This window comes from Rhinoderma darwinii (genome assembly GCF_050947455.1).
Source record: "Rhinoderma darwinii isolate aRhiDar2 chromosome 2 unlocalized genomic scaffold, aRhiDar2.hap1 SUPER_2_unloc_55, whole genome shotgun sequence".
Classification (NCBI taxonomy): domain Eukaryota; kingdom Metazoa; phylum Chordata; class Amphibia; order Anura; family Rhinodermatidae; genus Rhinoderma; species Rhinoderma darwinii.
Window position 1 is genome coordinate 1010025 of NW_027461724.1, and position 23051 is coordinate 1033075.

Below are 23051 nucleotides of genomic sequence, written 5' to 3' on the forward strand. Positions count from 1 at the left end.
CCTTATGTGTTTACTAAAATCAGATTCCAAAAGTGCTTTTTGTGTTTGCCATTGTTTTTGTCTTTCGGATGGGATCTCCCCTTTTAATCCCATTATTTCAACACCTGTTGGACAATGCATTTGTACAGTCATGTGTGATAATGAGCTAATTTATTAAATGCAATTAATTAATACATTGCCACCTCTTGTTTTGTGTCGTCTGTGTTTCTGTGTTTCCGGCATTTCACATTGGAACAGCTCATTCACCTTCCTTGTCTTCTCTCCGCCCTCCCTCCTAGGTAGGTTAAAGAGCTGCACCTGAGCCAGCCACTGATTGATGCAGCACCATAGTCAAATAGTGGAGTGGAGTAGGGGAACAGCAAACAGCCATTAACCCCTTAAGGACGCAGCCTAGTTTGGGCCTTAAGGCTCAGAGCCCATTTTTCAAATCTGACATATTTCACTTTATGTGGTAATAACGTCGGAATGCTTAAACCTATCCAAGCGATTCTGAGATTGTTTTCTCGTGACACTTTGGGCTTCATGTTCGTGGTAAAATTTGGTCGATATATTCAGTCTTTATTTGTGAAAAATTGCAAAATTTAGAGAAAATTTACAAAAAATAGCATTTTTCAGAATTTAAATGCATCTGCTTGAAAAACAGACGGTTATACCACCCAAAATAGTTACTAGTTCACATTTCCCATATGTCTACTTTTGATTGGCATCGTTTTTTGAACATTCTTTTATTTTTCTTGGACGTTACAAGGCTTAGAACATAAACAGCAATTTCTCATATTCTTAAGAAAATTTCAAAAGCCTTTTTTTGAAGGTGCCAGTTCAGTTCTGAAGTGGATTTGAGGGGACTATGTGTTAGAAACCCCCATAAAACACCCCATTTTAAAAACTAGACCCCTCAAAGTATTCAAAACAGCATATAGAAAGTTTTTTAACCCTTCAGGCATTTCACAGGAATTAAAGCAAAGTGGAAATTAAATTTGCAAATTTCATTTTTTCTGCTGAATTTCAATTTTATTCAATTTTTTTTTAGTAACAGAGAAGGTTTTACCAGAGAAACACTACTAAATATGTATTGTCCAGATTCTGCAGTTTTTAGAAATGTCCCACATGTGGCCCTACTGCGCTCGTGGACTAAAACACAAGCCCTAGAAGCAAAGAAGCACCTAGTGCATTTTGAGGCCTCTTTTTTATTAGAATATATTTTAGGCAGCATGCCAGGTTTGAAGAGGCGTTGAGGTATCAAAACAATGGAAACCCACCAGAAGTGACCCCATTTTGGAAATTACACCCCTCAAGGAATTCATTTATGGTTTTTGTTATCATTTTGACCACACAGTTTTTTCACAGCACCTATTTGAATTGGGCTGTGAAATGAAAAAAATGATATTTTTTCCAATAAAATGTCATTTTTGATCAAATTTTCTTATTTTCACAGGGAACAACATACCCCATTTTGTTGCCCAATTTGTCCTTAGTGCGGCAATACCCCATTTGTGGTGATAAACTGCCGTTTGGGCCCATGGGAGGGCTCAGAAGGAAAGGAGCGCTATGTGTTTGTTGGAGTCCAGATTTTGCTGGATTGGTTTTCGGGTGCCATGTCGCATTTGCAGAGCCCCAGAGGTATCAAAGCAATGGAAACCCACCAGAAGTGACCCCATTTTGGAAACTACACCCCTCAAGGAATTCATTTATGGTTTTTGTTATCATTTTGACCGCACAGGTTTTTCACAGCACCTATTTGAATTGGGCTGTGAAATGAAAAAAATTATATTTTTTCCAATAAGATGTCATTTTTGATCAAAATTTCTTATTTTCACAGGGAACAACATACCCCATTTTGTTGCCCAATTTGTCCTTAGTGCGGCAATACCCCATTTGTGGTGATAAACTGCCGTTTGGGCCCATGGGAGGGCTCAGACGGAAAGGAGCGCTATGTGTTTGTTGGAGTCCAGATTTTGCTGGATTGGTTTTCGGGTGCCATGTTGCATTTGCAGAGCCCCAGAGGTATCAAAGCAATGGAAACCCACCAGAAGTGACCCCATTTTGGAAACTACACCCCTCAAGGAATTCATTTATGGTTTTTGTTATCATTTTGACCGCACAGTTTTTTCACAGCACCTATTTGAATTGGGCTGTGAAATGAAAAAAATGATATTTTTTCCAATAAGATGTCATTTTTGATCAAAATTTCTTATTTTCACAAGGAACAACATACCCCATTTTGTTGCCCAATTTGTCCTTAGTGCGGCAATACCCCATTTGTGGTGATAAACTGCCCTTTGGGCCCATGGGAGGGCTCAGAAGGAAAGGACCACCATTTGGCCTACTGGAGCTTTTCTGGTGCTAAGTCATGTGTGCAGAAGCCCCTGAGGTACCAGTACAGTTGAAACCCCCGAGAAGTGACCCCATTTTAAAAACTACACCCCTTAAGACATTCATCTAGAGGTGTAGTGAGCATTTTGACCCCACAGGTACTGTGTAAAAGATAATGCGCAGCAGATGGTGCAGTGTGAGATTTGCAATTTTATATATGTATATGCCATTTCAGTGTCCAATATAGTGTGCCCAGCATGCGCCACCGGAGATATACACCCCTTAAATTGTAATGTGGGTTCTCCTGGGTACGACAATACCCTACATGTGGCTGTTATCAGCTGCCTGGGCATACGGCAGGGCTCAGAAGGGAAAGATGAGGGGGGTAAGCTGTGCGGAGTGCATCAGGGTAAATTGAAAATCAAGGGATGTATGATACATTTTAAAACAATCTTTTATACAGAGCCCTGGTTTTTCGGGACACGTGTCACATTGGTATATTGTGTTCTTCCTTATCCCCCTCTTATAGCAGACTCTGCACCTCTTTTGACTCTTTCCCTTTCCACCGGTTTGGGGACCTTCTCCTGGAAAGTGTTGCCCTGGTACGATGCGCCCCCCCTTCCTGGTCCCTAAAGATTAGATCTTGAAATTCCAGGAAAGTTCCCCTCTGGCCTGCACATCGACGTAGCACATACGCATTGTACAAAGCCATCTGTATGATGTGCCCGGCCAGCTTCTTATACCTCACCGCATGGCGCTGTAGGGCTTCAGGACTTGATTTGACAAGTCCATCCCTCCCATGTACCTATTGTAGTCCAGGATGCAGTCTGGTTTGGGGGTGGCCTTTCCTTCATATATCCTAAACCTGTAGGTATACCCTGATGCACTCTCGCAGCTTATACATCTTCACGCCATACCTTGCCCTCTTACCTGGCAGGTACTGGCGGAATTGAACCCTCCCTTTAAAATGTACCAGGGACTCATCAATAGAAAAACACTTCTCGGGGGTGTATGCTTGGGAAAACCGGGCACTGGAACGGTCTAATAGGGGTCTCCGTTTATACAAACGGTCAAAACTGGGGTCATCTCGGAGTGGGCACGGCTCATTATCAGTATAATGTAAGAAGCGAAGTATTGCCTCATTTATTTATTTTTTTAGGTTCCAGTTCATTTCTGAAGTTGCTTTGAGGGGCCCATATATTAGAAACCCCTATCAAACACCCCATTTTAGAAACTAGACCCCTCAAAGTATTCACAACAGCATTTAGAAAGTTTATGAACCCTTTAGGTGTTTCACAGAAATTTAGAGCAAAGTAGAGGTGAAATTTACTCTTTTTATACCATTTTTTTTATAACACAAAAGGATTTATCAGAGAAACGCAACTCAATACTTATTGCCCAGATTCTGCAGTTTAGAGAAATATCCCACATGTGGCCCTCGGGCGGTAATGGACTGAAGCATCGGCCTCCGAAGCAAAGGAGCACCTAGCGGATTTTGAGCCCTCTTTTTTATTAGGCACCATGTCCGGTTTGAAGAGGTCTTGTGGTGCCAAAACATTGGAAACCCCCCAAAAGTGACCCCAATTTGGAAACTAGACCCCTTGAGGAATCCATTGTAGTTTCATGGGGTGCATGCGGCTTTTTGATCAGTTTTTATTCCATTTTTAGGTGGCGTGGTGACTAATAAACAGCAATTCTACTATTGTTTTTGTATACTTTTTTTTTTACAGCGTTCACCGTGCGCTATAAATGATATATTAACTTTATTCTGCGGGGCGATACGATCACGGCGATACCAGATGTTTATAGTTTTTTTTTATGTCTTATGGCGTTTGCACAATAAAATACGTTTTGTAAACAATCATTCACTTTTTGTGTTACCTTATTCTAAGAGCCATAACGTTTTTATTTTTCAATCAATAAAGCCGTGCGAGGACTTATTTTTTGCGTAACGAACTGTATTTTCCATCAGTACCATTTTTAGGTACATGCGACTTTTTGATCTCTTTTTATTCCATTTTTTGGGAGGTGAAGTGACCAAACAATTGTGATTGTGGTACGGTTTATTAATATTTTTTTTTACGGCGTTCACCGTGCGGGATAAATAACAAATAATTTTGTAGTTCAGGCCGTTACGGACGCGGCGATACCAATTATGTATAGTTTATTTGTTTGTTTATATATTTTTATTAATAATAAAGGCCTGATAAGGGAAAAAGTGGGACTTTTACTTTTATTACTTTTAAAACTTTTATTTTCTTATTTTTACACATCTTTTTTTAACTTTTTTTTTACTTTATTACTTTGTCCCACTAGGGGACATGAGGGCAGGAGGCCCTGATCGCTATTCTAATACACTGCACTACATGCGTAGTGCAGTGTATTAGAACTGTCAGCTAGTCACTGACAGCAAGCATAGTGGGTCCTGACGTTGTCAGGACCCACTAGGCTTCCGTCTATGGCATAGCCGGACGCCATTGTTTGGTGTCCGGTTGCCATAGTCACCATCGCCGGCCGCTATCGCGTAGCAGGCCGGCGATGGCAGCTTAACCCCTAAAAAGCCGCGATCTCTATAGAACGCGGCTTTTAAGGGGTTAATCAGCGGGGACACAGCGATCGGTCCCCGCTGTAGGAGCTGTGACAGCTGCTGAACAAGACAGCAGCGTCACAGCTCCTGTATGTGTCGGGAGGACGGCCGAAACGGCCGTTACTCCCGAGACGTACTATTACGGCATGGAGCGCGAACGATACAGCTGCCATGACGTAATAGTACGTCAAGGAGCGGGAAGGGGTTAAAGCAGCCAGCCCGCCCGCCCGCCCGTCACAATGGACCTACCTGTGTACACTAGATGGATGTGATGGAATGTACTGTGGTCCCTACATTTCAAGAAGAAGTAAGAATTGCAGTTGCAACAAACCCTTGCTTGCCTACAAAGAGAGCAGCAATTTGGATTTGTTACTATGTTACCTGGAAGAATAACAAACTGTGCAAGGATGGAGGTTGTAGGAGCAAGGAGAACAAGTTGTCTGTAAAGTTGGTGGATGCCTATTTTCCATTTTGCAGTCCCTTGTCTCCCTCTTGTGGCCTCCTGGAGGCAACTAGCTGTGCAAAAAAAAGACAGCCTGGGGGCCGGCTGTTGCAGTGTTGCCCTCTCAGGCAACACTGAGTGACTGACTGAGCCGCACCGTCTTATATAAAGTTCAGACGGAACTTTGCACGTGTCATAGTGGAGACCTCAGGAGCCAGAGCCAGCTTTCTGACATCATAATGGGGCCTCAGAGATAAAAGCCTGGGCCCAGGCAGTGTTGGTCAGTGCTGCTCAGCAGGCAGCACTGGACTGGATTAAAGCTGATACAAGGTGTGAAAGGAGAAGGGGTGGCAGTGGGCATGCACTTACTGCTGCTGCTGCTGCCAGTGTTTGCAAGGCAGGAGGGCATTTGGGCGTTGCCAGGAAGGCGTTTTTATGTCGATTCCTCCTCTTTCAGCACTGCATTGTGGTGCAAGCAAAAGAAGCAAATCCTGTCTTGCTTCCTCTCCGGCCTTTATTCACCTCCCGCTTAGTAGCTGTGAGTGTGTGTGAGCCTGCAGGGCCCCATGGAATTGCCTAGGAGTAGGCTGAATCGCTGCAAGGGGTGAACAGCAGTATTGGGCAGGCTCGGTCAACGCGCGGCCCGTTCGGGTTATCGCTTCTCGGCCTTCTGGCTGAGATCAAGTGTAGTGCTGTTTATTCGTATCAGTACTGCCTTGGTCTTGGTTGGGAGGTGCTCCGGTACCCTCTCTCTCGGCCTCGGGGGATTGTCCAGGTTCGCCTGGACTTCACCCCCGTGCTGCTATTTGGGAGAGAGGCTTAGTCCGGAGCAACGAGCGGCGATCCCCCTGGCCACAGTGACCCGTGTGTCTCTGTGGTGCGATACCCATTCAGTGAGTTATCATGGCGGCAGATGATACTCTCACGTTCGAGCCGAACTTCACTCGGCTAAAAAACTCGGTACGTTTTACGTATACGGAGGAGGCTCCAGCCAATCGTGGATTGAAACACCTGATCGAAGAGGTGCTTTTGGGAGTATTTGCGATCCGGCCATTGGAGATTTTGGCAATCCAGGACTATCCTAGGCGTGGGATCTATGATGTGACCTTGCGATATGACGGTATATACTTGGATTTTGCAAATCGCTTGAAAAAGGTAGGCAGAGATCCCAGGCTTAAAGGGGTCCAGATTGTGGAGCATTTTTCTTCAGATCGGAAACTCATGGTGATTAAAATGTATTCTCCTTATATAACTGAAGATGAGATAATATTCTTTTTAAAAAATTTTTGTACTTTGGTTATTCCTAAGGGGAAGGTTATGAATGAGTTTGATGTATGGACCTCTAAATGGAAATTTTTTGTTGAACTTAAAGACGACCCAAAAGCACCTGAGGAAAAATTGGTACCCCCAGCTCGTTTTAAATTGGGCAATATTAACGGTGATATTTTTTTTAATGGTATGGAGGAATTTTGTCGAATTTGCAAAAAATATGGGCATACAAAAAATGATTGCGAGAGTACTTGCACAAATTGTGGCAGCCAAAACCATACTGTTAAAAGTTGTAACAAACCAAAAAAGTTTGTCCCCACAGACAGAAACCGCAGAAGAGACCACAAAATTCTACATACCGACCCCAACGAGAGAAACAACTGGAAAACCAGCCGGCCCCCGAAGAGGAAGCAAGAATGGAGACCCAAGAAGCAAGTCACACTTCGGATATTAATACTGGTAAGTCTGTTGCCTCTCTTGATAACGAAGGATTTCAGTCTCAAATTAGGATGAAGGACCGACAAAAGGAGAGGAAGCGAATAGAGAAGCAGGGGACGGGGATGCCTTTTTCTCGAAAGGAAGGTAGAAACCCGGAGGAAGCTGTTTCTCAAGAAAAACAAGAAGATCTAGGTGCGAAAAAACGGAAGACAGGTGAGCCTCAAAATCAGGACGTACTAAGGATGACAAACCGGTACTTAGCAATACAACCTGTAGGTGAACCTGGAGCAACCAGCACTGTCCCGGAAACCCCAGAAGAGATGGCCCAGATGTCTGTTGGACAGCCTGGCGCTTCCCATTCAGGAGGCCCTATGGAAGAGACGGACTACGGGTCAAAAACACCAGAGAGGGGAAAGACGGGTTTAACGATCATTCCAAATACTCTCCTTAGTCCTCTGTGTGAGGATTTTTCGGAGGAGGCAACAGACAGCGATTCCAGTTCTACAAGCTTCTTGCACTGCGTAACTTCTAGAGGTGACCTGGAAAACTCTGACAGCTCTCAGGGGTTGGCTAGGCTGGAAGAAGAAATAAAGGTTTTAAGGGGTTGAAAATTGTGTTTTATCCCACCTTTTATATTTCATCAATGGCAGTTTTAAAAGGACTCTCCCTAAATGTAAGGGGACTCAAGTCAAAAATACGCAGAACAGTCCTTTTTAATTATTTATCCCTGCTTTCTGCTTCAGTGTTCTTTTTGCAGGAGTGTGGTATCCCTCATCGGGCAGAATATCAAAAATACGAAACAGATTGGAAATATGGAACTTCGGTATGGTCTGGTTCTAACCTATCAAAATCTGCAGGAGTGGCAATCCTTTTTAAGGGTAATATTAACATTACTTTTAAACAAGAAATTTTACCAGGCAGGATTTTATTAGTAAAGGCTTTTATAAATGGTATTAAGTGGCAGTTTTTAAATTTTTATGGATCACCAGATAAAAAAGAAAGAGAAGAAATGCTGGGAATTTTACCTCTTTTTATAACCGATTCCTGTCCCTTGGTTTTAGCTGGGGATTTTAATTGTGTTTTAAGAGGTGAAAAAAGAATTACGCAGTCCTCCAGTAGAAACTACGATAAAACTTCTGGTCTTTTAAGTAACATTGTGAGTGATTTTAAACTTACAGATGTCTTCAAAAATTGTAATAAAAAAATGTCAGATCTAGATAGCACTACTTGGAGTAACATACGATGTAGCTCAAGAATTGATTTTATTTTTTCTTCTCAGCAAATTTTACCTGTCCACTGTGAACTTTTAACAAACATGTTCTCTGACCATAAAGGCCTTTTATTTGTTCTAAATTTTGACTCTGGTTTTAGAAGAGGCTCCAGTTCATGGAAGATGAATGTAGCACTTTTAAAGGATGAAAAAATAATTGCAGATTTTATCAGGTTTTATAATAGGTGTAAGCGAAAGAGAGACCCTACAAAATCTATGACGTTATGGTGGGATAAGATGAAGAAGAAGATCAAAAATTTTTTCATAAGGTATGGAATTCAAAGAGCAAAAGAAAAAAGAGCGGTCTATGAAAAATTAAATATTCAATTGCAAACTCTTTACAAAATAAGGTCTGTGGGGGTAGAAGTGACTGAGGAGATAATACAGGTAAAAAAAGAAGCCCAAATGTTTCTGGAAGATAAAGGAAAAGAGATAATTTTTAAAGCAAAAATACAACACATGGAAGAAAACGAGAAATGCTCCAGATACTTTTTTAAAAAAAGTATACAAAAGAAGATTCATATAGATAAAATGGAAGGAGAAACCGATATTGACAACATTTTTAAAAAAACTCATATTTATTATAAAAATCTTTTTAGCGAAAAAAATGTGGATACTAATTTTATGGAGAACGTTTTAAAAGAAGTTTCATGTGTTTTAGATTTTAATGCCCAATCTGCTTTATTACAGCCCATCACCGAGAAAGAGATGCTGGATACTATAAATAGCTTTAAGTTGGGCAAGGTTCCAGGAGCTGATGGGGTACCAATCGAATTTTACAGAACTTTTTATGAGGTTTTAAAGGATGATTTTTTATCTCTCCTTTTAGAAGTTTTTAGCTCAAAGATTTTACCAGAATCCTGGAAAATGGGTGATGTATCATTACTGCACAAAAAAGGTAATAAAGAAGAGATCAAGAACTGGAGGCCGATAACTTTATTAAATTGCGACTACAAGGTAATGGCCAAGATCTGTGCAAACAGACTCAAAACTGTGATTGAGAAACTTATTCACCCCAATCAAGTCTGTGGAATTCCAGGAAGAAGTATATGGGAAAATCTTAACCTCATAAAAGATCTGATAAATGATGCAAACAGCAGGAAAAGCAACTTGGCAATTTTAATGGTAGATTTTGAAAAAGCATTTGACAGGGTCTCACACCAGTTTTTATTCAATGTTTTAGGAAAGATGGGCGTACCAGAAAATTTTATAAATTCTTTAAAAGCATTTTATAGGGACTGTCAAAGTAGAATTTTAATTAATGGTTTTAAGTCCCAGGCTGTTCCCCTCAGGTCCGGTGTGAAACAAGGTTGTCCCCTATCACCTCTACTTTTTATCTGTGCCCTTGAACCCCTTTTATGCATGATTAGGAGAGATAATGACATTTGTGGGGTAGCTCTCCCGGGTAGCAAGGGTACTGAAGCCAAGGTTGTAAGTTATATGGATGATGTTGCAATAACTTGTAAGGATAATATATCATTAAAAAAGACCTTAAAACAAATCCATTATTTCTGCTGTGCATCAGGTTTTAAAGTAAATTTTAATAAATGTGAGATTTTAAAGATTGGTGCAATAGATATGCAAGACATTGAGATTCCAATTGTAGAGAAAGTGAAGATTTTAGGTATTTATTTTAATGAATACAATAATGTAACGGAGAACTGGGAGGGGATCATGCAAAAAGTAAACCAGAAGTTATGTATATGGAGAATGAGAGATCTGACTATGGAGGGCAAAGTGCTTATTATTAAAATGGTGATCCTGCCTTTGATTTTATACTTGAGCTTAGTCTTCCCCCCTCCCACCCGTATTTTATGCAAATTGCAAAAAGCATGTTTCACTTTCTTTTGGAATTCAAAAATGGAAAAATTAAAAAGAGAAATCGTTTTTAAACCCAAAGATAAAGGAGGAAAAGATTTTACTGATTTTAGAGTTTTCTTATACACTAAGTTCTTTTCATTATGTTTTAAGAATTTTTTTAAAGAAAACTATTGGTCATTCTTCTTGAGATATAATTTGGGAAATTTCATGAGGCGTTTTGGGTGGTTTCAAACTGATCTTAAACATCCCTACAGTTTTAACATGCCAGATATTTATGAGATTTTAGAGAAAATTGTTATCCTTTTTAATCTCACTAAGGTAAAAACAGATGTCTTAATGAATGGCAAAGTTTTAACAAAATTTATTTCAAAATCCACTGAGGTTTGTTTTATTGGGAATTTTAATGAGATACAATGTAAGAATATATGGAAAATGCTGAATTCTTTTTATCTTTTTAATTCCCAGAAAGACCTAGCCTGGAGCTGCGTCCACAGTTGCCTGCCATGCCGTTCCTTCCAACACAGAAGGCATTTGTCATCTACAGCCAATTGCCCAAGAGAGGGATGCCACAACGAGGAAACTGTTTTTCATCTTTTATGGACTTGCGATTTTGCGAAGGACGTTTGGAAGAAGATTTTACCGCTACTAAAAACAATCACGGCAATAAAGACTTTGAACTATTACGTCATATTATATGGACAAATAGACTGTGTTTCCTTTCCAGACAGATGGACGGCATGGAGGATCATAAACTGTGTGAAGGCAGCTCTTTGGAAGGCACGGAACATTTTACTTTTTAAAAAGGATATTTTATCGGTGGATAACGTAATTGGGATGATTTTAAGTGAAATGTTTTTATATCTTTTACTTGATAAACAAAAGGACGCTTCTGCATATGTAAAATGGCATTTTAATGATTGGAATTCTATATTGTAAATGTCTTGCACCTGTATGTAAAATCTTTTGAAATTTGAATAAACGGTTTTGTATCCTTGTGGTACAGCCAAAACAAAAAAAAAATCTGTTCTTATCAGTTTAATATCTGATACGTCCCCTATCTGGGGACCATATATTAAATAGATTTTTAGAACAGGGAGATGGAAATAGAGCTTGCTCTGTCCACTCCACGCATTGACCTGGTATTGCAGTATTTCCAGGACCGGTGCACCCTTTCCTTATGTGTTTACTAAAATCAGATTCCAAAAGTGCTTTTTGTGTTTGCCATTGTTTTTGTCTTTCGGATGGGATCTCCCCTTTTAATCCCATTATTTCAACACCTGTTGGACAATGCATTTGTACAGTCATGTGTGATAATGAGCTAATTTATTAAATGCAATTAATTAATACATTGCCACCTCTTGTTTTGTGTCGTCTGTGTTTCTGTGTTTCCGGCATTTCACATTGGAACAGCTCATTCACCTTCCTTGTCTTCTCTCCGCCCTCCCTCCTAGGTAGGTTAAAGAGCTGCACCTGAGCCAGCCACTGATTGATGCAGCACCATAGTCAAATAGTGGAGTGGAGTAGGGGAACAGCAAACAGCCATTAAAGCAGCCAGCCCGCCCGCCCGCCCGTCACAATGGACCTACCTGTGTACACTAGATGGATGTGATGGAATGTACTGTGGTCCCTACATTTCAAGAAGAAGTAAGAATTGCAGTTGCAACAAACCCTTGCTTGCCTACAAAGAGAGCAGCAATTTGGATTTGTTACTATGTTACCTGGAAGAATAACAAACTGTGCAAGGATGGAGGTTGTAGGAGCAAGGAGAACAAGTTGTCTGTAAAGTTGGTGGATGCCTATTTTCCATTTTGCAGTCCCTTGTCTCCCTCTTGTGGCCTCCTGGAGGCAACTAGCTGTGCAAAAAAAAGACAGCCTGGGGGCCGGCTGTTGCAGTGTTGCCCTCTCAGGCAACACTGAGTGACTGACTGAGCCGCACCGTCTTATATAAAGTTCAGACGGAACTTTGCACGTGTCATAGTGGAGACCTCAGGAGCCAGAGCCAGCTTTCTGACATCATAATGGGGCCTCAGAGATAAAAGCCTGGGCCCAGGCAGTGTTGGTCAGTGCTGCTCAGCAGGCAGCACTGGACTGGATTAAAGCTGATACAAGGTGTGAAAGGAGAAGGGGTGGCAGTGGGCATGCACTTACTGCTGCTGCTGCTGCCAGTGTTTGCAAGGCAGGAGGGCATTTGGGCGTTGCCAGGAAGGCGTTTTTATGTCGATTCCTCCTCTTTCAGCACTGCATTGTGGTGCAAGCAAAAGAAGCAAATCCTGTCTTGCTTCCTCTCCGGCCTTTATTCACCTCCCGCTTAGTAGCTGTGAGTGTGTGTGAGCCTGCAGGGCCCCATGGAATTGCCTAGGAGTAGGCTGAATCGCTGCAAGGGGTGAACAGTAGTATTGGGCAGGCTCGGTCAACGCGCGGCCCGTTCGGGTTATCGCTTCTCGGCCTTTTGGCTCAGATCTCGTGTCTGACTGAAAGGTCTTTCCAAAGCTTGTCGAGCTCTTGGCCATAGGGCATCGGTGGTTCGCCATCTTAAGCCCTATGCTGCTATAAGGAGAGGACCTGCGAGGAGAATTCGAGGAGAAGGCGATCCCCACAAAGCGAGGATGGAGGCTACTATGCGTTTTTCAAGATCCGATGAACTGAAGATAAAGGATTCCTTCAAGATCGAGGTTGGAGATGATGCCAGAGACAAGTTCCAGCTGGGTTTCTTCGTGAGGCGAGTTTTGCTGGAGATCCTTGGGATAAAGAGAGAAGACATCCTAGCTCTCCAAGATGCTCCAGGTCGCTATACCCTTACCCTGGTATCGGAAGCTGCTTGTCAAAGCTTGTACAGGACCATCAGGTTGAAGTTGGGTGAGGAAGACCTTAAAGGTCTAGTCTTTGTTATTCTGTTTACCACTGAAGAAAAGCCTCTGGTGGTTCATATGAGTAATCCCCATGTGCTCCTGGATGACATCAGCTTCTTTCTTCAGAGACATTGCGCCTCAGTGCGCTTTTCCCACAAAGTCCTGAACTCTGAGAAGCTGTGGACAGGAAAATATAAGTTTTTTGTCAAGCTGAAGGAAGACTCAGAAGGAATTGGGGGATACCATCACCCCCCTTCAGGATTCTTAATTGGCAGAGACAGAGGACGTCTGTTTTATCCTAACATGCCTTTGTTTTGCCGGAAATGTATGGACTTTGGGCATACGTATGAGAACTGCCCAGAAGAGGTGGCAGTTTGTAAAAAGTGTTACCAGAAGGGCCACGCAACTTTCAGTTGTCCAAATGTGATGGTCTGCAACATTTGCCGTGTACCAGGGCATGCCTTTCGGGACTGCCCTTTGAAGAAAACTGGCTCTTATGCAGATGCGGTCAGAGGGCAGCCAGGGGCTGCTGGGACATCTTCAGCGCAGAGGCCAGCGGCGAAACCTCCGCAAGGAGAAGGCTTACCTGACGTGGGTGCTCCGGCTGTCTGGTCGGATTGCCCTGATGGATTGGAGAATGCTGATCCTGTGAGACCTGAGGCTAAAGCAGGGGAGAGATCGTCTGTGGCAGCCAAAGGTCTTGGTCCAAAAAACTCTGAAGATCTAGAGAAGGCTAAGATCATGAGACAGGTGAAACCCGAAGCCAAAGTGGGGGAGAGATCTTCTACAGAGGCCAAGGGTCACAGTCTGGAAGAAGCCATGGATCTAGAAGTGCAGAGGAAAAGAAAACCTGAGGAAGAGGGATCAAGTGTTGGCTCTAAAAGGTCCAGCACGCCTCAATATAAGCCCCTAGTGACACCAGCTAAACTGACACCTCCGGCAAAGCAACCTCCAGCAAAACCGCCTCCGGCAAAACCCCCACCATCCGATCCTGCCAATATTGAATTTTCGGATTCAGAAGACGTGTCCAGCCCCTGCACCCCAGTGGGCTTCATGTCAGATTCGGATAGTAGTGCCCACTAATCCGAATGATCTATGGCAAACAGCATTAAAATTTCCTCACTCAATGTGAGGAGTCTAAAGGGTCCGACAAGGCGGGCCGCTTTATTTTCGTATTTATCTACAGTGGACTCAGACATTTTTTTCGTACAGGAATGCGGAATAGATTTTGACATGAACTATGCAACTCTAAGACAAGATTGGACTTTGGGCAATTCCATATGGTCTGGAGATAATGAAACCAGATCAACCGGTGTTGGAATATTGTTTAAGTCTAAGGAGTTCAAAGTCAATGCATTCAAGGAAGTTATGCCCGGAAGAGCTCTGTTTGCTAATATAACCCATCATGGGGTGGACTTAAGACTTCTCTGTGTTTATGCCTCGCCTGTAAAAGAAGAAAGGTCGCAGTTGTTGGAGGATATACAATGCTACTTACCTGGTTCATCCCCGCTAATAATAGCTGGCGACTTTAATTGTATCTTATCCGGTGAGAAGAGAGAAGGTAGCACTGGAGAGCCAAAAAAAGACAAAACAGAGAAACAGTTAAAGGACCTGCTCATAGACTTTAAACTAAAAGACACCTGGAGAGACCTGCAAAAATCTGACCCGGGTTACACCTGGGAAAATGCTGTTACGAAGTCCAGAATTGACTTTACTTTTGTTACAGAGCAAATTATTCCAAAATCATCTTTGTTAATTTCCAATATTTTTTCAGACCACAAAATGATTCAGACACAATTAGAAGTCCCCAGACTTGTCAAAGGCAGAGGAGTCTGGAGACTCAATACAACGCTACTTCAAGAAACTGCAATAAAGACAGATTTTTTAAACCATTATAACCATTTAAAAAGTAAACAGAAAAATTACGCTTCCATGCTAGAGTGGTGGGAATACGCCAAAAATAAAATCAAAGAATTCTTTGTCAAAAAAAGCATTGCGAGAGCAAGAGAGAAGACGAAGTGGCACAACACACTCAACACCAAGCTACAAACGTACTACAAACTTAGAAGTGCTGGTATAGACATGGAAGACTTAATTATAAATGTAAAGGAACAAATCGCAAAAGAAATTGAGAACAAAGGGAAAGAAATCATCTTCAGCTCAAAAATTGAAATTCTTGAGAAAAATGAAAAATGCTCTAGATATTTCTTCAAAAAAACCGTCAGCACCAAAGAGATGATTAAGGAGCTGGAAGGCGAAACAACAGCAGACGGCATGCTTGCCAAAGCTCAAAGCTTTTATCAAGAACTTTTTAACGACAAACCTATAGACTTGTCTTTTACTGAGGATGCTATTAACACTCTAGATTGCACGTTATCCAAAACCGACCAAGAACTGTTATGTAAGGACATTACTTCTGAAGAACTTCATGCTGCTGTCAAAAGCTTTTTATTTGGGAAAACCCCGGGATCTGACGGTCTTCCCGTAGAATTTTATAGGGAATTTTGGGACATTTTAAGTGTGGACTTTTATCTTGTTATTAAGGAAGCCTTTAAAAGTGATCTGCTACCACTATCCTGGAGAAGTGGACTCGTATCTCTAATTCATAAAAAAGGAGAAAAATCTCGGTTAGAAAACTGGAGACCAATTACGCTTCTCAACGTGGATTACAAAATTATGTCCAAAATTTTAGTTAACCGTTTTAAAGGGGTTTTAAGCCAAGTTATAAATATGGACCAAGTTTGTGCAGTACCAGGGAGAAGTGTGACAGAACATCTAAACACCATCAGAGATGTAATTTGGTACCAGCAAGATAGACAGCAGAATTTAGCCATCTTGTCATTAGATTTTCAGAAGGCATTTGATCGTGTGTCTCATAGTTTTTTATGGTTAGTTTTAAAAAAGATGTGTTTTCCAGATGCTTTTATACGACAAATTGCGCTTTTATACAAAAACTCTTTTAGCAGAATATTAGTCAACGGCTCGCTAACAGACGAAGTTAAACTGCACTCAGGAGTTAAACAGGGGTGCCCCCTGTCGCCCATACTATTTATATGTGCCATTGAACCGCTTCTGTCAATGATCAGAAAAGACAAGGTTGTCAGAGGTGTTCCCCTACCCGGAGGTGGTGGGAACGAAGTTAAAGTCATGGGCTATATGGACGATATCTCTATCTTCTGTTCATCACAGGTTGCCCTTAGACGAGCGATAAGAATTACAGAATTTTTTTGCCTAGCCTCTGCTTTTAAACTTAATATTGACAAAAGTAGTTGTTTTACGATTGGAGATTGGACTGATTTTTTTATGCCTAGCTTGAAAATGCAAACCGACCAAATTAAAGTTTTAGGCGTAATCTTCGATCAACAAAATAATGGTGCGCAAAGCTGGGAAGACGTAAAAAACAAGTTACAAAAGAAAATAGATTTATGGATGTTGAGAAAACTTACCTTGAGTGGCAAAATTCTTGTCATAAAAGCCATTCTGCTTCCGATTATGCTGTACTTGAGTTTTGTGTTTCCACCGAATGAGTTAACTGTTAAAAGACTTCAAAGAATGCTATTCCAATTCGTATGGAGTTCGAAATTCGAAAAGCTAAATAGACAGACAATGTTTAAATCACTTAGTAAAGGTGGTAAAGATGTGCCAAATGTAAAACTTTTTCTATATTCTAAGTTTTTTAGCCTCTGTTTTAAAAGTGTGTCTTTATGTAATAATTGGTCCTATTTTTTACGATATGCTGCAGGACATATTTTTAGGCGACGCAAGTGGATTTCTATGTCATTATCTAGTCCAGTTTTAATATTTCCACCCAAGCAATATATTATTTTAGAAAAGGTAATAAAACAACATAACCTTGAGTCCTTTGAGGTGGAGACTTTGAAAAATCCGAGGAAATTGTCCCTAGAAATAAAGAAAAAAGATACAATGACACCCATTTCTAACTTTTCTTTCAACAGAAGCGCTGCTATATGGGAAAAAGTTAATGCACCCTACCTTACAAACAGCCACAAAGACATTGCCTGGATGATGGTTCATGACTGTCTGCCCACCAGATTTTTCCAGCACAGAAGGGGATTGAGCAATTTCAGTGTCTGCCCTAGACAACAATGCTGCTATGATGAGACGACCTTGCACATATTCTGGAATTGTCATTTTGCACAGGCTGTTTGGAAAGAATGTGGAGAACTTTTAAAATTCTTAACTGGTCTTAGCTTTTTAAACTTTGAAGTGATTTTTTATGGTATTCATGAGACACTGCCAAAAGAAAAAGAAAGAGTTTTATGGTGCACTATAAACTGCATAAAAAACGCACTATGGAAAACCAGAAATATTTTATTGTTCAAGAGAGATTATATTAGCGAAAAAGAGTGTATAAAATTAGCAATCAGTGAACTGTATTTATATTACCTGCTAGACAAGAAACGTTTAGGGAAAAGAAGAGCACAGAGCACATGGCACTTTAGTTGTTGGAAGATGTTATACTAGACCTTGTTTTTAAGAAATTAGTTTGATTAGACTTAGTTAAATTCAAAAGAAAAAATCTGTTCTTATCAGTTTAATATCTGATACGTCCCCTATCTGGGGACCATATATTAAATGGATTTTTAGAACAGGGAGATGGAAATAGAGCTTGCTCTGTCCACTCCACGCATTGACCTGGTATTGCAGTATTTCCAGGACCGGTGCACCCTTTCCTTATGTGTTTACTAAAATCAGATTCCAAAAGTGCTTTTTGTGTTTGCCATTGTTTTTGTCTTTCGGATGGGATCTTCCCTTTTAATCCCATTATTTCAACACCTGTTGGACAATGCATTTGTACAGTCATGTGTGATAATGAGCTAATTTATTAAATGCAATTAATTAATACATTGCCACCTCTTGTTTTGTGTTGTCTGTGTTTCTGTGTTTCCGGCATTTCACATTGGAACAGCTCATTCACCTTCCTTGTCTTCTCTCCGCCCTCCCTCCTAGGTAGGTTAAAGAGCTGCACCTGAGCCAGCCACTGATTGATGCAGCACCATAGTCAAATAGTGGAGTGGAGTAGGGGAACAGCAAACAGCCATTAAAGCAGCCAGCCCGCCCGCCCGCCCGTCACAATGGACCTACCTGTGTACACTAGATGGATGTGATGGAATGTACTGTGGTCCCTACATTTCAAGAAGAAGTAAGAATTGCAGTTGCAACAAACCCTTGCTTGCCTACAAAGAGAGCAGCAATTTGGATTTGTTACTATGTTACCTGGAAGAATAACAAACTGTGCAAGGATGGAGGTTGTAGGAGCAAGGAGAACAAGTTGTCTGTAAAGTTGGTGGATGCCTATTTTCCATTTTGCAGTCCCTTGTCTCCCTCTTGTGGCCTCCTGGAGGCAACTAGCTGTGCAAAAAAAAGACAGCCTGGGGGCCGGCTGTTGCAGTGTTGCCCTCTCAGGCAACACTGAGTGACTGACTGAGCCGCACCGTCTTATATAAAGTTCAGACGGAACTTTGCACGTGTCATAGTGGAGACCTCAGGAGCCAGAGCCAGCTTTCTGACATCATAATGGGGCCTCAGAGATAAAAGCCTGGGCCCAGGCAGTGTTGGTCAGTGCTGCTCAGCAGGCAGCACTGGACTGGATTAAAGCTGATACAAGGTGTGAAAGGAGAAGGGGTGGCAGTGGGCATGCACTTACTGCTGCTGCTGCTGCTGCTGCTGCTGCCAGTGTTTGCACGGCTGGAGGGCATTTGGGCGTTGCCAGGAAGGCGTTTTTATGTCGATTCCTCCTCTTTCAGCACTGCATTGTGGTGCAAGCAAAAGAAGCAAATCCTGTCTTGCTTCCTCTCCGGCCTTTATTCACCTCCCGCTTAGTAGCTGTGAGTGTGTGTGAGCCTGCAGGGCCCCATGGAATTGCCTAGCAGTAGGCTGAATCGCTGCAAGGGGTGAACAGCAGTATTGGGCAGGCTCGGTCAACGCGCGGCCCGTTCGGGTTATCGCTTCTCGGCCTTTTGGCTAAGACCAAGTGTATTTATACAGGAGGTTTTTAGTCAGAAGGTGCTCAGGTACCCTCTCTCTCGGCCTCGGGGGATCGTCCAGGTTCGCCTGGACTTCACCCCCGTGCTGCTATTTGGGAGAGAGGCTTAGTCCTGAGCAACGAGTTGCGATCCCCCCAGCCCCTTGGTCTCTGTACGTCAAGGGGCGCAGCGAAAGCTGCGCGGTTCGACCTGGCCACGCTAATGGCAGGCGAACCCGATGCGGTGCCGGTATACGCCCGGCTGCGAAACTCTGCTAGAGTCATCTTGGCAGAGGGTGGAGGCGGTCCACGAGGTGTCAAGTTCCTCGTATACGAAATCCTCGAGAAGTTGCTGGCGGTCCGCAAGCATGAAATTTTGGCGATCCAGGATTACCCAAGGCGTGGAGTTTTTGACATAACTTTTGTTGGAGAAGGTATCCTCCGTGATGCTATGGACAAAGCTGAGAGGGAAAAAGTTCAACTCACGTCTTTGGGAGTCCAGGTAATAGAGCATGCTTTTGAGGTAACCAAACTCGTGGTGATTAAGATGTATTCCCCATATGTGAAGGACCAGGAAGTGGCAGCATTCTTAGCTGCCTACTTCAAGAACATCAAGCTTATGGGGAGAGTTATGAACGAGTGCGGTGTGTGGACCGTCAAGTGGAAGTACTTAGTGACTTTGATAAAGGACCCCTCCACCCAAAATACGAGACTCCCACCGGCTCGTTTTAAAATTGGAACAGTGAATGGCGACCTCTACTTCTCGGGGATGCCAAACTTCTGCAGGGCCTGCGGTACCTATGGGCATACCAGTTACAACTGCGATGTCACCTGCAGGAACTGCGGAAGCAAAGAGCACACAATTAGAGAATGCACAGGAGAAAAAAAATGTAACTTTTGTCAGAAAACTGGTCATCTGTATTTTTCTTGCCCCTATAGGTACCGAGGCGAAGAAGATGAGCAACCCGGAGCGCCCCCACGTGCTCCACCAGCGGACCAAACCCGTCCCCAGGGAGAGGAACAGACCAGCCACACGAAGGAGGAGAGAGGTACCTGGGCTTCAAAGGTGCGAGGGACTGGAGCCAAAACAGGTACCTCGCAGCCAGCAACCTTGGAGGATAAAGGGGAGCCCAGTGCGAAGGAAAAGCGGCAGACTAAGCGGAAGGCGGAAAAGGAGCAGGCCGGAAAAACTGAGGCATCCCAGAAGGCTGGTTGCTCAGGGGGTGCCGGGCCTGCTCCAAGCCCTGGGTCTCTGGCATCCTCGTCGGAGGAAGAGGACGAGGTGCCGGTGGGTCCCCGTAAAAAAGGGAGGCAAGCCAGAGTCAGTAGGGGGGAGACAGGGGAGGAGCAGATGGACACAACGGTGAAAAACGATGCGGCTCCTCCTAGAACCCCCTCCTCGCCGCGACTGGTGAGGAGGGCGGGCACTGTTCCCCCCGTGGAAACTGACACCCCACCTTGTGCGCAACCTCCCCCTCCAGAAGGGCCTGCACGGTCCCAGGGGGGAGGTGCGAGCCCCCTAGGGGACCCACCCGACCTAGACGGTCAACCGTTTGAGACCCAGGGAGATCCGAATGAGTTTGGGCTCCCCGTACGCAGAAGTTTGGTTGCTGGCGTTACCCTCAGCGAAGGTAGTTCCTCTCCTTCGTTCTCCCTCCTGACAAATGATTCGGACGGGGGCGGGTATCTGAGCCCAAGTGAGATATTTGGTATTGCTGGTGGAGAAAATGTGTGATTTTAAAATACCGCTACTATTTATTATTTTAAAATCAAATACGCATTCAAAACTCCACAATGTCTGAACTAAAGGGAATATCCCTCAACGTGAGGGGCGCCAAGTCTAAAGTAAGAAGGGTTGCTCTCTTCAATTTTTTATCTTGCCTGGCAGCCTCTGTTTTTTTCCTGCAGGAGTGCGGTATTCCCCATACGATGAAGTACACCAAATATAAAGAAGATTGGAAATATGGTCCATCCGTCTGGTCTGGATCAAACGAGTCCAGATCAGCAGGGGTCGCCATTCTATTTAAGGGAAACGTTTTAATTGATTTTATTCAAGAAATCTTACCAGGACGTATTTTATTGGTTAAGGCTTTTATTGACGGTGTGAAATGGCAGTTTTTAAATTTTTATGGCTCACCTGATAAAAATGAGAGGGCAGAAATGCTAGAAGTTTTACCTCTTTTTATTAACACAACTGAGCCTTTTATCCTCGCAGGTGATTTTAACTGTATCCTGAGAGGGGAACGCCGGCTTACAAGTGCTACAAGCAGAAATTACGATAAGACCTCTGGACTGCTCAAAAATATGGTGAGCGATTTTAATTTAAAAGATGTTTACAAAGAATGTAACAGGAGCAGTCCAGAGGAAGCCGGCGTTACCTGGAGCAACGCCACCTGTAGCTCCAGGATAGATTTTATATTTTGTAATGAGAACTTACTGCCTTTTAAATGTGAAGTTTTAACCAACGTGTTTTCAGATCATAGGCTTTTATCTTTTTATGTGAAGCGTGATCTTAATAATCTTATTTGTAAGAAGTCCTGGAAGATGAATGTTTCCCTTTTAGATGATCCACAGGTTTTAACCGATTTTATTGAATTTTACAAGAAAAGCAGGCGGGTGAGAGATACCAGAGCTCCCATCAGTGCATGGTGGGAGAAGATGAAAAGTAAAATAAAAGATTTTTTTATTAAAAAGAGTGTGGCAAAAGCCAAAATAAAATATGCTGTTTTTAATACACTAAACACCCGTCTGCAGACCCTGTACAAAATGCGAGACAATGAAATAGAAGTGGAAGCCGACATCACCGACCTCAAAAAGGAGATAGCCCAGTGCCTGGAGCAGAAAGGTAAAGAAATAATCTTTCGTTCAAAAATTCAAAACATAGAGGAGAACGAGACCTGCTCCAGGTACTTTTTTAAAAAAATCAACAACAAAAGGGCTGTCATCAAAAACATTGAAGGTGTGTCGGATGTACAGGGTTTTTTAAGTAAAGTTCATGAGTTTTATACTGACCTTTTTAATGTTAAGACTGTGGATCGTGATTTTATGCGTGACTCACTGAAGGAGATTACCACTGTTTTAGACCCTGTCTCCCAGAATTTTTTATTGCAGGACCTGACGGAGCAGGAGATTTTAGAAACAGTTAAAAGTTTTAAAGCAGGTAAAGTTCCTGGTCCGGACGGTATACCCAGTGAGTTTTATGTAAAATTTTATGATCTTTTAAAAGAAGATTTGTTTTTACTATACGCAGAAGTTTTTAAATCCAAGATGCTGCCTAAGTCCTGGCAGAAGGGTGAGGTCTCCCTATTATACAAGACGGGTGACATCGCAGTTTTAAAGAACTGGAGACCAATAACCCTTCTAAACAGCGACTACAAGATCATGGCTAAATTATGTGCGAACCGGATGAAAGCCATAATACCCCACATAATACATTCCAACCAAGTATGTGGGGTGCCAGGCCGCAGCATCTGGGACAATCTTAACCTTATTAAAGATGTGATTGAGGACACGAGGTCTAGGAAGAATAATTTAGCAATTTTATCAATAGACTTTGAAAAAGCTTTTGACCGTGTCTCTCACTTTTATTTGTTTAAGGTTTTAGAGCGTATGGGTATACCTGAAGGATTTTTATTATCCATCAAAGCCTTTTATAAAAATTGTACAAGTAAGATTTTAGTAAATGGTTTTAAGACACAGGACGTATTTTTAAACTCTGGGGTGAAGCAGGGGTGTCCCTTGTCCCCACTGCTTTTTATATGTGCGTTAGAGCCTCTATTATGCGCAATTCGCCGAGACAAGTTGATACGTGGAGTCCCCCTACCAGGGGGAGGCGGCATAGAGGCTAAAGCAGTGGGGTACATGGATGATGTAGCGGTTTTATGCAGGGACACCCGGTCGCTTCAGAGAGCCCTCAAGCAGATAGAGTTTTATTGCTGTGCTTCCAGTTTTAAGATAAACTTTAGCAAGAGTAGTATTTTAAGCATAGGAAGCATGGTTTTTAGTGACATACCAGTTCCTGTGTCGGATAATATTAAAATTTTAGGAGTCTCCTTCAGTGAGTACGACAATGGTTT

At 42.5% G+C, this 23051-nt stretch overlaps 2 non-coding genes across 2 annotated transcripts; both read left to right on the top strand.

Moving 5' to 3' along the window:
• The first annotated feature begins 11128 nt into the window (after nt 1-11128).
• On the top strand, nt 11129-11313 carry LOC142679613 (U2 spliceosomal RNA). Its single transcript, XR_012852833.1, has one exon. It is a non-coding gene; the product is annotated as a U2 spliceosomal RNA (small nuclear RNA).
• Nucleotides 11314-17491: 6178 nt separating this feature from the next.
• LOC142679592 (U2 spliceosomal RNA) lies at nt 17492-17682 on the top strand. The gene has a single exon (XR_012852817.1). It is a non-coding gene; the product is annotated as a U2 spliceosomal RNA (small nuclear RNA).
• Nucleotides 17683-23051: the final 5369 nt, after the last annotated feature.